The sequence below is a fragment of the Nannobrachium achirus genome (genome assembly GCF_963921795.1).
Source record: "Nannobrachium achirus genome assembly, chromosome: 14".
Lineage (NCBI taxonomy): Eukaryota > Metazoa > Chordata > Actinopteri > Myctophiformes > Myctophidae > Nannobrachium > Nannobrachium achirus.
This window is the reverse complement of record NC_137821.1, coordinates 12,285,139-12,297,460: the sequence shown is the minus strand read 5'-3', so window position 1 is coordinate 12,297,460 and position 12,322 is coordinate 12,285,139. Positions and strand designations below refer to the sequence as shown.

At 43.9% G+C, this 12,322-nt stretch overlaps 1 protein-coding gene across 2 annotated transcripts in view; it reads right to left on the bottom strand.

Moving 5' to 3' along the window:
- Nucleotides 1-12,322, bottom strand: part of ablim2 (actin binding LIM protein family, member 2) — a 242,767-nt gene that overhangs the window by 156,969 nt on the left and 73,476 nt on the right. The gene's annotated exons all lie outside the window — the stretch shown is intronic.

The window sequence follows — 12,322 nt, the reverse complement described above, 5'->3', positions numbered from 1 at the left end:
AGGCTGTTCCCCACACTCAGTTAGCCTGGAAACCTGACAAATATGCCAGTTCACTCTTCATACCATGCGTACAGCTTAGGTCACAGAACCTCTTCTGCAGCTAGTTAGTGATCGAACTCCCTCCAACTCCCCACCCAGTCTCCTCCTCATGACATTTAGTTAATTGTATGGATTTGTGTGCGCTGAATGATATGTGTATCTAAATTCTACATTCTAAATTATTTTTAAATGGTTACGATTCGTGAAAAAATCTTTGAATATGTATTTTTTTCCAGCGAACATTTTACCGTAAATCTTTGCTTCTGGGGATCCCTGGAACAAAATATTTTCAGATGGGGGGTCCGCAGGCAAATACACACAATTTGTGGGGTCCTTGACATGAAAAAGTTTGAGAACCCCTGATATAGCAACATGAGTTTTTTCAGGAAACTGTTCTGGCTTTTATTTTATTTTTTTTATCAGCCACAGGTCTTAATTAAGTCATACCCTTAAAGGGCTGTTAAGTCCATGTCATTTCTGTATCTCAGGCTCTGCCTCGGTGGGTCAGTGATGTCAGATTATGTGTCATGCTTGAACAGATAAATCTATCTAAAAGTGTCAGAGGAGCAGAGTCACACCGCCCAAATAAAATGTAATGCAGTATCATTGAAATGATAATGGTTTATCCCGACATAACTTGTTGTGTCTGACTGAACTGTCTCTGTCTGCCTGCCACTCTCCATCACTGTAACTCTAGCTGTATCCTCCAGTTCGGTGCCTATCTCTCTTTATTTCACCTCTCTTTCTGGTCCTCTCTCTCTCTCTCTCTCTCTCTCTCTTTCTGTCAACAAACACACGCACGCACACACGCGCACACCCACACACACACACACACACACACTAGGCTTGTATGTTATTATGCACTTATCACAGATATCACAGATTCATTGCACCATACTGTCTCAGTTATCATCATCATGGCAGCCTCGAAATCGAGGACTCGTTCTCCTCATCTATTCATTTGCTCTCCTTTTGAGCTAGCTGAGCTGTTGTGTAACAGCGCAAAATATTATGAGGAGAGATAAGGGAAGGAGAGAAAGGGGAGTGAGAGTGATGGGAAACAGAGCGATCCGTGTCAGAGTGATGTCCTTCATTGAGAGAAGAGAAGAGAAGAGAAGAGAAGAGAAGAGAAGAGAAGAGAAGAGAAGAGAAGAGAAGAGCATTGAGGGGTGTGTGTGTGTTCTGTCAGCAGTAAGAGTGCTGTGTGCGGTATAATAGCAGGGATCATGTGACTGCAGCACGTGCACGCACAAACACGCACACGCGCACACAATGACGCAGCAGAAAATCACAACACAACTCAGCTCAAAAGGACAGTCGGCTGCACCTGTGTGTGAGTGTGTGTGTGAGTGTGTGTCCACCACCACACACAACATGCATACTTGCTTGGGCAGGGCCGTTTGTGCGAGCACGTGTGATTGAACCCTTGTGCTGCTAATTATTGTTTGAGACATAAGGAGCGGACAGAAAGGCTAGTGTATACGCTGGAATGAAAGAGCAGGTGACAGTAAATGAATGAGAGAGAGACAAACACACAGAGAGAGAGAGAGAGAGAGAGAGAGAGAGAGAGAGAGAGAGAGAGAGAGACTGCCATACAGTAGGCAGCCTGTATGTTTTGTTTTGCAGCCAGCGAGGAAGAGAGCATGACTCATGAACAAAAGCCTCTACTCTAGAGAACATGGAGTCAGCACTTTAAGCAAAAACACCATGCTGTATGTATATGTATATGCCAGGAAGGAGCCAATAGCACAGGTCCTATTCTCTCTCTTTCTCTCTCTCTCACACACACACAGACACATAAACACACACACACCCCACCTCACCTTATTCTTTCTGCCTGTCATTGCCCAAGTCACACTGCTGCTTAGCGCACACAGAAAAAACCTTATGTCTGCCATTCAGAGATAATAATATGCTTTTCAATGCCTTTCTATGGCACACTTCTTTAGTATAGTGCCCTGGTTCTTGTGTATTTGTAACGAAAACCTAACCGCCTGGGTCCTATTCCATATTTCGTCGTACAGTGGTGTTGCGTGGCAGAGATAGGGTGCTTGTAAACCAATATTAGCTTTGACTCTATCATAGATTAGGTAGGTGTAGTTCTATTTGATGCAGAAACCCAACATAATTGCCTTGATGCAAGTATCATTAACAAGCCTCAGCTGTTCTGAAAAGGTGACTGTACAGGTAGCACCAGGGACATCACAGTAATGACATCCTGAGTGAAGGAAGTTGATACTGTATTGATTGCAGTTGGCCTATAGTAGTGTATGTAGCCTACATTGTAAATGTCTGGCTTTCAAAATCAGGTATATTTGCAGATGCTGTGGAATAGATGCCCAGACTGCAGTAATGAGCTTGAAGCAGTGTTAGCAGATTTAGCAGAAATAAGCCACTAGGTCTGGGAAAACAAAGCCTAAAAGAAGCGACTAGGCCACATGTCATTGAGCATCAGATACTTGAAAATAGCTCTGATATATTCAAAATAAATCGTTTTGAATATATTTTAACACAAATCTGGTACAGGGGTCACAAAATAATTTTAGACTAGCCCTTACCCGTTCAAAGATATGAGCTCTGAAATGATGTGCAGTGTGTGGGTTATGGGGTGTGCACGGTGCACACAGTATATGAGGGATGGAAAGTAACTTTAACTGGTGCTTACATGATAATATGTAGGAGCATCAATGTAAGAAATACCCGTTTCGTTTAATGGCTACAGAGATACTGTGTACCGATCTGCACGCACGCACACACACACACACACACACACACACACACACACACACACACACACACACACACACACACACACACACACACACACACACACACACACACACACACACACACACACACACACACACACACACACACACACACACACACACACACACACAGCTGGTTAAACATGTTGCCTCATGCTAGATGCAGAATAGATAAGCCTCATGCTAGATGCAGAATAGATAGTAGATACACCATAAAAATGCTAATATACAGCATACGATTTGTGAACGTGACAAACGGGCTTTGCAGTTATGTCAGGTGTGTTCATATGCTAATGGTGATGCGGATTCAGATCAATTGGTCCAGCCACCGAAGAGAAACGCGGTGACAGACAGACAGACATTCAGACAGACAGACATTTGGATAATTATATGTTTGATGGGGGTAGTCCACTGGATTAAACATTTAGGGAACAGGCCCAAATAAACAGCTACACTTTAGAAAGATGCCCCCCAAAACACAACTCGCAACTACCAATATTTACAACGACTTTACAGAAAAACAATCCCAAAGTTGCTTATAACAAGTGGACGTGGCAACACTGGCTTGCAGCTGTGTTCAGCACCTGATAGCTAGCAAAAAAAACATGTATGAATCAGGCAATACTGTAGGGCAGGCCACAGTATCGTGATATTAAACATTAATGACAGTATATCAGTCCGTTATCCCAGAGGAAAGGCTAGGGCTGTCACGATCATGACATTTTAATTGATGATTAATTGTCATTCAAATGATTGCGATTAGCGACTACCGCATGCTGAAACAATGCCCAAATTTAGAGATGACTGACATCACTGATGATACCGCCGCCATGGTAACAGCCGCATGCTGAAACAGTGCCCACATTTGGAGACGACTGAGATACTGATATGTCTGGGTTCATTCAAATTCAATCCTTCATATATTGTGCAAACTCCCAGGCAAGGACTTATTTAATAAATCTACACTCAAAATGTGTTAAACAACAAATGGAAATAGCAGATAGTAGATCTATTATTTCAGCTACTTGTAAAAATGTAACATTTTTAAACATGGGAACGATAATGACAATCATGACTATTAGACAATTGCGATCATCTCAAATAATTGCCATCAGGCGCTGATGTAATAACAGTCACAGGCCCTAACGAAAGGCCAGTGCACTGTAGTGACCTTCAACCCAGCTCCAATCATCATAACGACTGTGGTTGATAACAGCTGAGATTAGCGTGAGAAGACCTCGGTCCAAAGGCGGCAGCACATGCAGCGAATGTGGGCCAGCCTCCTAAATACAGACAAGACCAGCAGCTGGGGACTCAATCAGCGGGTGAAACAAAACAGGACAAGGTGTCAGGAATACGCTGTCTTCACCCAGGCAGCTACCGCACGCCGCCAGAGAGTAGACAACACAATCTAAATGGCACCTTCATCCACACGCAGGGCAAAGAAACCCAGCAACCTTTCCGTTAACCACTTAATCCCCCTGGTCAAACATACCTCAGTTGCAACTGTACTTGGACCGATTTCTTTCCCAGCCTGCGCCAAAGGTCTTTGCCAAACTAAGCCAATTTAAGAGACACACACAATAGGGAAGGCTGGGGTTCAAACTGGTTCCACTTCAAGTGGTTCCACTTGAACCCGTAAATCCCTATTTTCATTTTAGGGGCCCTTGGCATGGGGAAATCTTGCTATTTCGAACGACCATCATTTCAACAACAGAGCGTCGGGAGGGTTAGCGACTCACCCCACGGAGGTTAGGGTTAGGGTAAGGGTTAGGTTTGGGTGTCGAAAAGATGACACATAGAAACAGCGAAACGCTCCCCTTGGCATTAAAATGAGAGAACCACTGGCATAGAGTGATGGACAGACGGTGGCGCAGATTCTGGTACCCATAACTTGTGTATGGGTCGATACCGAATACCGATCCAATACCAGTGTGTGATTTAAACAAATCAAAGTGGGGTCCAGGGAACCTTACAGGTCTGTAAATCTGAGCGCCATTTGTGCACTCTCAGAGATATGGGGATCCTTGAAATGAAAAGGTTTGAGAACCACTAATCTATGTGCATCTACAAGTTAGACAAAATAATAGTACAGTAAGAGTATAAAACAGTTGAGTAACATCAACTGAAGCAATCAAAATGAGAATTGAAAATGAAATATCATCATGTGATAAATGATGTGATATCAGAATGACATAGACTGGCATAATCGCAGATACCGATACCAGCATTCTAGGCAGTATCGTCAGCTCTTCCGATCCTGGTATCGGAATGGGAACAGCTCTAATGGATCACGGAGGGGTCGCTTGGTTGGTTTGTTTACCGGCCCTTCAGAGGAATGAGGGGCGTCGCTGTGGCTGCTGACAGCCAGCCAACCCTTACATCACACACCCATGATACACTACCCTTTGGCTGAGATCTGTGAGTGTGCGTGTGTGAGCGTGTGTGTGTCCGCGCATGTGTGGTCGAGTACTTGAGAAAAAGTATCAATTCCACAATGTAGAAATACTCTGTTACAAGTAAAAATCTGATATCCGAAATGTTCTTGAGTAAAAGTACAACTATATTAGCATCAAAACTTTTTGATAATTCACTTTAAACAACAACAACATCTAATCAGGCTTTTGGGAACACCCGGGACAGTTTTTAAGTTGTATTATTCAGTTTTCAGATAATTGATATTCATTTTATCTGACACGCCCCCTTTCTATACAAACCCACTGTAACTTCAAACTCCATTTTAAACACTAGAAGCTGGGCCGCCCTTCGGGCGGCCCAGCGTCTAGTCGGCGACCTGGCCAACTCGGAACAATGTAAATAGGGAATGAATGCAAACCCCATTATACCTGTTTTCATAGGACCCGTTTTGACCATTTGTCTGCCTGTGTCCATTTATGCCCATATATGGAGATATCTGTATCTGTCTGTCTGTCGGTGTCCATTTTATGTCCATATATGGAGATCACTGCAGTTATAGTTCTGGGTCCATTTTATGCCCATATATGCCCATATATGGAGATATCTGTCTATCTGCGTCCATTTTATGCCCATATATGGAGATCTCTGTATCTGTCTGTCTGTGTCCCTTTTATGCCCGTATATGGAGATCTTTGTGATTCTGCATCCATTGTATGCCCATATATGCCATATATGGAGATATCTGTTTATCTGCGTCCATTTTATGCCCATATATGAGATTTCTGTCGCTTTTTCAAACAGATGGTCAAAACGGGTCCTATGACAACAGGTATAATGGGGTTTGCATTAAAGGGGGAACCGGCACTGTGTCTGCAACACAGTCGGAGGCACAGACAGATACAGAGATCTCCATAATGGGAATAAAGGGACACAGACAAACAGATGGAGGAGGAGACAAACTTAATGCAAACCCCATTATACCTGTTGTCATAGGACCCGTTTTGACCATCTGTTTGCCTGTGTCCATTTATGCCCATATATGGAGATATCTGTATCTGTCTGTCTGCGTCCACTTTATGCCCATATATGGAGATCTTTGACCATCTGTTTGCCTGTGTCCATTTATGCTCATATATGGAGATATCTGTATTTGTCTGTCTGCATCCATTTTATGCCCATAAATGGAGATCTATGCAGACACAGTGCCAGTTCCGGAAAATCCTGATGTCAGACATCAGAATCCGAACCTTTCGTGCTGGTTCCAGAAAATCGTGTATCGGGTCGGGTCGGGTCGAGGCCGAGCACTGCACTACCTGCTGCGGTGGGGAACGCACGTGCCGAATTTGAAATAGGGAATGAATGCCCCACCCTTTAATGCAAACCCCATGAATGCCCCACCCTTTAATGCAAACCCCAATATACCTGTTGTCATAGGACCCGTTTTGACCATCTGTTTGTCTTTGTCCACTTATGCCCATATATGAAGATCTCTGCACACACAGTACCGGTTGCAGAAAACTCTGATGTCAGACTTTATGCCCATATCTGGAGAACGCGCGTGCCGGTGGGAAGAAGGGTTCTCGAGATACGCGGATTACATACATACATACACATTCACAGAGATTTTGTGTTGACTCATGTGGCGTACGTGATGTCAGAGCCTTTTATGAAGTGATGTCACAATGACTCAGCGCTTGCGCCGATTTCCTCCGGAACAGCCTGATGTCAACAATCAGCTCCGCATAAGGAGATTCCGAACGTTTCGCGCCGGTTTCGGAAAACCGCGAGTCGGGTCGGGTCGAGGCCCGGCACTGCACTCCGCGCTGCGGCGGGGAACGCGCGTGCCGAATCTGAAGCCGGTGGGACGAACGGTTCTCGAGATACGCGGATTACAAACAAACAAACAGACAGACAGACAGAGATTTGTCGCATTTATAGATAGATGACAGATTCATTGAAAACACCGTGCTTGGTTCTGGTGAATGTCTGTGATGTTATCTCTATAGCTACAAGTGGCTACAACACAGTAATGCAACTGACAGACAAACATCAGACCCACTCATATCTAACATAGATTGGGAGATTGGGAGATTGGGGTCCCAGGGGTAAAATCATATCGTCTCTGTCGGGTGGAAACCTCATACAGTATGTCTAAAACTGTTACTTTGTTGAATTCAAAAGCACCAAAAGTAGCAGATCTACAAGCTTTTAGGAGCATTCTGATCAACTCATTTTCATACTTGTTTTGTGTGAGGCTGTAGCATGATCAAATAGGACGTTAATTAAAAAAACAAAAAGTTTGAACATGGAGATGAGAGATTTCTGGCCCCCTCCCTCGCTAGAGGGTCCTTAAAATGAAAAAATCTTGAGAATCAATGCAAGCGTTTGTGTGTGTCTGTGTTTGTTTGTTTGTTTGTGAGTATATGTATTAGTACGCATGTGTGCATGACTCGAAATCATGTGTGTAAGCATGTGGTCATCCATGCTTGTCTGTCCCCATGTAGCACTAACCCTATAAGCATCACACACACACACACACACACACACACACACACACACCGTTGCCGTTGGTGGTGTGCGTGTGCAACGGTTTAGGGTCCTGCATTTAGAGAGGCGAGGTGCATCGGCCTCTATTAAAGACTGGCTTAACACTGTGTGTGGTGGCTTTAACAAGCCAGTTCGGGACACGACATTGGAGCGGAGAGAAAGCCTGACGGCCTGTGTTGTTTATGGGGCATGTGTGTGTGTGTGTGTGTGTGTGTGTGTGTGTGTGTGTGTGTGTGTGTGTGTGTGTGTGTGTGTGTGTGTGTGTGCGTGAGTGAGTGTGTGTGTATGGGGGGACTGGGCGTTATAGGATGTCCAGGCATCTGCTAATACTGATCCCCGTTGCGCGTACTGTTGGTATGCTCTCTCGCTCCTCTCGTTCTCCCACTGTCAGTATACCTCTCTCTCTCTCCCTCTCTCTCCCTCTCTCTCTCTCTTCTTAACACCCACCCACTCAACACACTACTTATAAACAACCCTGCGTCCTCCTCTCCTCTCCACCCCACCACCACGCACTTGTTTTTATATCCATGGGCTCGGCCACCCTGGCGCCCTGTCTGTCTGTCTGTCTGTCAGTGTGTCTGTCTTTTGGTGTGCAGCCCAGATGGCCCAGGGCCTGCCGGGGTGTCAGGGCTCCAGCCAGGGCAGCCAGGGCAGGAGCCCAGGATGACAGCGCTGTTCACGGTTGCCATGTCTGCTTATTATAAGCCAGTGTTTCTCAAACGTTCACATTTCCAAGGTCTTCCCCTTAACTCTGACAGTGTACAAATGGAACCAAATGATTTGGTTCCATTTGTACACTGTCAGAGTTACAGACTTGTATGGGTCAATTTAGATCTCCCTAAAAGAACCTACAGAGTCCCTGGAATTCCTTTTGAGAAACACTGTTATAAGCCATTAAAGGGATATTTCACTTTCAAAATAACTTTGGGTCATTTTATCATTTACTTTTGAAAACACCCGCGGCACGTACTGTTTGTACTCTCTCTCTCTTCTATTTTAAGTTGCTCAAGTCCGTATTTAGACAGGCCTATTTGATATTCATTTCATTAGACACACCCCCTTCCTATAGGCCGTTTTCCTGAGCACTCCCCTGTAGAGAGCTGGTGGAGTAGAAGTAAAATTATTGAAGGGAAGTACTCAAGTAAAGCACAAATACTCAAAATTGTACTTAAGTACAGTACTTAAAGGGGAAGACCACCCATTTTCAATATTGAACTATGTCATTAATATACCTTAGAGGAGTTGTGTGGAAATAAATAAAAAGTTCCCCCTCTTCTGTGTTGCCTAGAACTGGAGGATTGATTTTGGGGTTTGTATTGCAAATTACAACTTGATGACATCACACATTGTACTTTACAATACAAACCCCCAAATCAATCCTCCAGTTCTAGGCAACACAGAAGAGGGGGAACTTTTTTATTTATGTCCACACAACTCCTCTAAGGTATATTAATGACATAGTTCAATATTGAAAATGGGTGGTCTTCCCCTTTAAGTAAATGTAGGCTACTAGTTACTTTACACTACGGTTTACACCACGGCAATGGCGGCGGCGCCCTCTACAAGGTGTCAATCAGTAAATCGGTCTATACAAACCCATCATAACTCTATTTTACCATGAAAGATTCATTCAACCCTATGGTGCCAGAATAACAATCTCTCTCTAAATGTTAGTAAAACAAAAGAGATCATCGTTGACTTTAGGAAATCTGAAGTCAATCACAGTCCCGTAACCATAAATGGTTCACCTGTAGACATAGTGGACAGTTTCAAATTCCTGGGTGTTCACATAACAAACTCACTCACATGGTCTCAAAACAGCGAAGGTATCCTTAAGAAAGCGCAGCAGCGATTGTACTTTCTGCGGCGCCTCAGGAGATTTGGCCTAAGCACCAAGGCTCTTGTTAATTTCTATCGCTGTACCATAGAAAGTGTATTGACAGGATGCATAACAGTGTGGTTTGGTAACGTGACTGCTCAAGACAGTAAACAGTTACAGAGAATTGTGAAGAGAGCTGCCAAAATCATTGGCACAGAATTACCACAGCTACACACAATCTATAACACACGCTGTAAGAAAAAGACAGAGAACATCTTAAAGGACAGCTGTCATCCCGCCCATTCCCTGTTCTATCTCCTCCCATCAAAAAAACGTTACCAGAGCATCAAATCTCACACCACCCGTTTCAGTAATAGTTTTTATGCTCAAGCAATCAGGTTGCTTAACGAAGAGATGGAAGCGAGACGTAGGTAGTCATGTGCAATATACGCAGTTTTTAAACTGTACACTGTCACACTGTATGGTTGTTTTGTTGTTTTTTGGGTTGTCCTGGGTGACCTGTTGTTGTCGTATTGTTTTGTGTGCAATAAGGCTGAGAGTGCTCTTGGCACAAGCATTTCATTGTTTGTCTGTACTTGTATGGATACGCATTTGACTAATAAACCGAACCTGAACCTGAACCTGAATCATTGAAAAAACCCGTCCTAGGTTCTGCCCTCCTAATACTGTATGTGAGGGGGCTGTGTTTTTTCAATTTATGTTGAATATGTGTGTGTGTGTGTGTGTGTGTGTGTGTGTGTGTGTATATATATATATATATATATATATATATATATATATATATATATATATATATATATAAAAAAAACAATAAACAAATAAAATAAAATAAATTAACTTGGCCTGTAATAGTCGCTTTTTGGGGCTTGTTTTACTGTTGCTTATTTTTCTCACATAATGTGGCAACACTGGTGCTGTTGCCAGGCGGGGGGGGGGGGGGTGTTGTCCCATGAAGGGCAGCAAGGCAGCCAGGCAACATGTCATTCAGCCTCCTGTTTATGTTGCTGCAGTGCTGTCACTCAACTTTAGTAAACAAACCTCCAAACAACAGTCTGAATACACCAGAGGCAGGGCAGTGGTTTCTAAACATGTTCCCATGTCTAAATTATGTTCTGATACTGATACATTAGCCTACTATATTAACCCAGTTAGCTGAGGACGACCCCCTGGGGGTCCCCGAACCCCAATTTGAGAACCAATCAGGGGTGGGGGTCTCCTATATGACTGCATGCTGTTACATAATGGTCATTTTACACCTTACAGATAAAGGTGGCTCAACATCTATATGTAGCCTATACTGTAGATATACAGTAAAGATATGAGAGAGAGAGAGAGAGAGAGAGAGAGAGAGAGAGAGAGAGAGAGAGAGAGAGAGAGAGAGAGAGAGAGAGATGACACACAGCTACTGCTATAGTAAAATAATAATCGTAATAATCAAAGAAAGGTAAATTAGTCACACTTACAGTACATATTATGTTCATCATGACATGTTTATAATAGTCAACTTGTTTCTCTTTTATGACCAAGCGTCTATGTTTAGGTCCCTTAATTCTAGGCTACCTTAATTCAGTGGTTCTCAAACTTTTTCATGTCAAGGACCCCAAATTGACACTTAATACCCCCCACTTTCAAATGGGGGGTCCCCCCATTTGAAAAAATATGCCCCCATATAAGAGAAACATGTGTATGGCTCTAGCAGTGATTCTCAACCATTTTAATTTCAAGGACCCCCAGTTTGACATGCATTATAGCCTAGGCTATGGACGGACCCCCATTTCATGGAATCTCTGAGACCCCAATTTACAGTAGGCCTATATTGTAAAATCAATGTTAATTTACCCCAGAGAGTGTACACATGGAACCAAATGGACTCAACACTCTCTGAGTTACAGACCCATTTATATAATTTAGCTGGGGACCCCCTGGAACTCCCTCCTCAAGGACCACCTGGGGTCCCCGGGCCCCACTTTGTGAGAACCAATGCCTTAATTTATTGACAAGTTAGGCTACAACTAAAATATTGATTTGTTGTGGTTCAAAACGACAGCACAATAAAGAGACCGCATATCATAACGTGGACGCTTCTTGACCGCAGCAGAGATGAAAGACATGACAATGACATTACCGCGAGGCTGTCTATCTATGGTTATTAAAAAGAACAGATATACAAGCTCACACGGCGTCGCCGCGCTAACAGCCCGACGCCTGTGTTCGCTTGTAGATCCGTGTTTTGACACCGGCTGCGTCCTACTAGGCTACGCTGTGTAGTGTGAGTGTGTTTCAGTCATTTACCTTTCTCCTCTGGCATGGTGGTCGTCGGTATTAATTCTCGTTTTTCCTTTAATTCAACCCGTAAAGGTGTCCTATATCCTCCTCTGTTTGATATTTACACGCGCAGTGAATGATATGATATGAAATAATATCCCAAAATGTTCTCCTCTTTACAACGACAGGAGGCTGCTGGAGTCGACGACGTGCATCCTTACGACACACGCTGTGTCCTATGTAACGCGTGTGTGTGTATGTGTGACTGAGTGTGCGTGCGTGTGGTTGGCGCGCGAGACAGGAGGAGGTGCGGCACGAGCTCATCAGTGGAGCAGCTGCGTCGGTCGGTCGGTCGGTCGGTGCGCGAGCAGTGGCGTCAGTTCAGCAAAAGCTAAGGTATGGCAACATGACAGTCATGTTGCCATACCTTAGCAACAGGCACGAT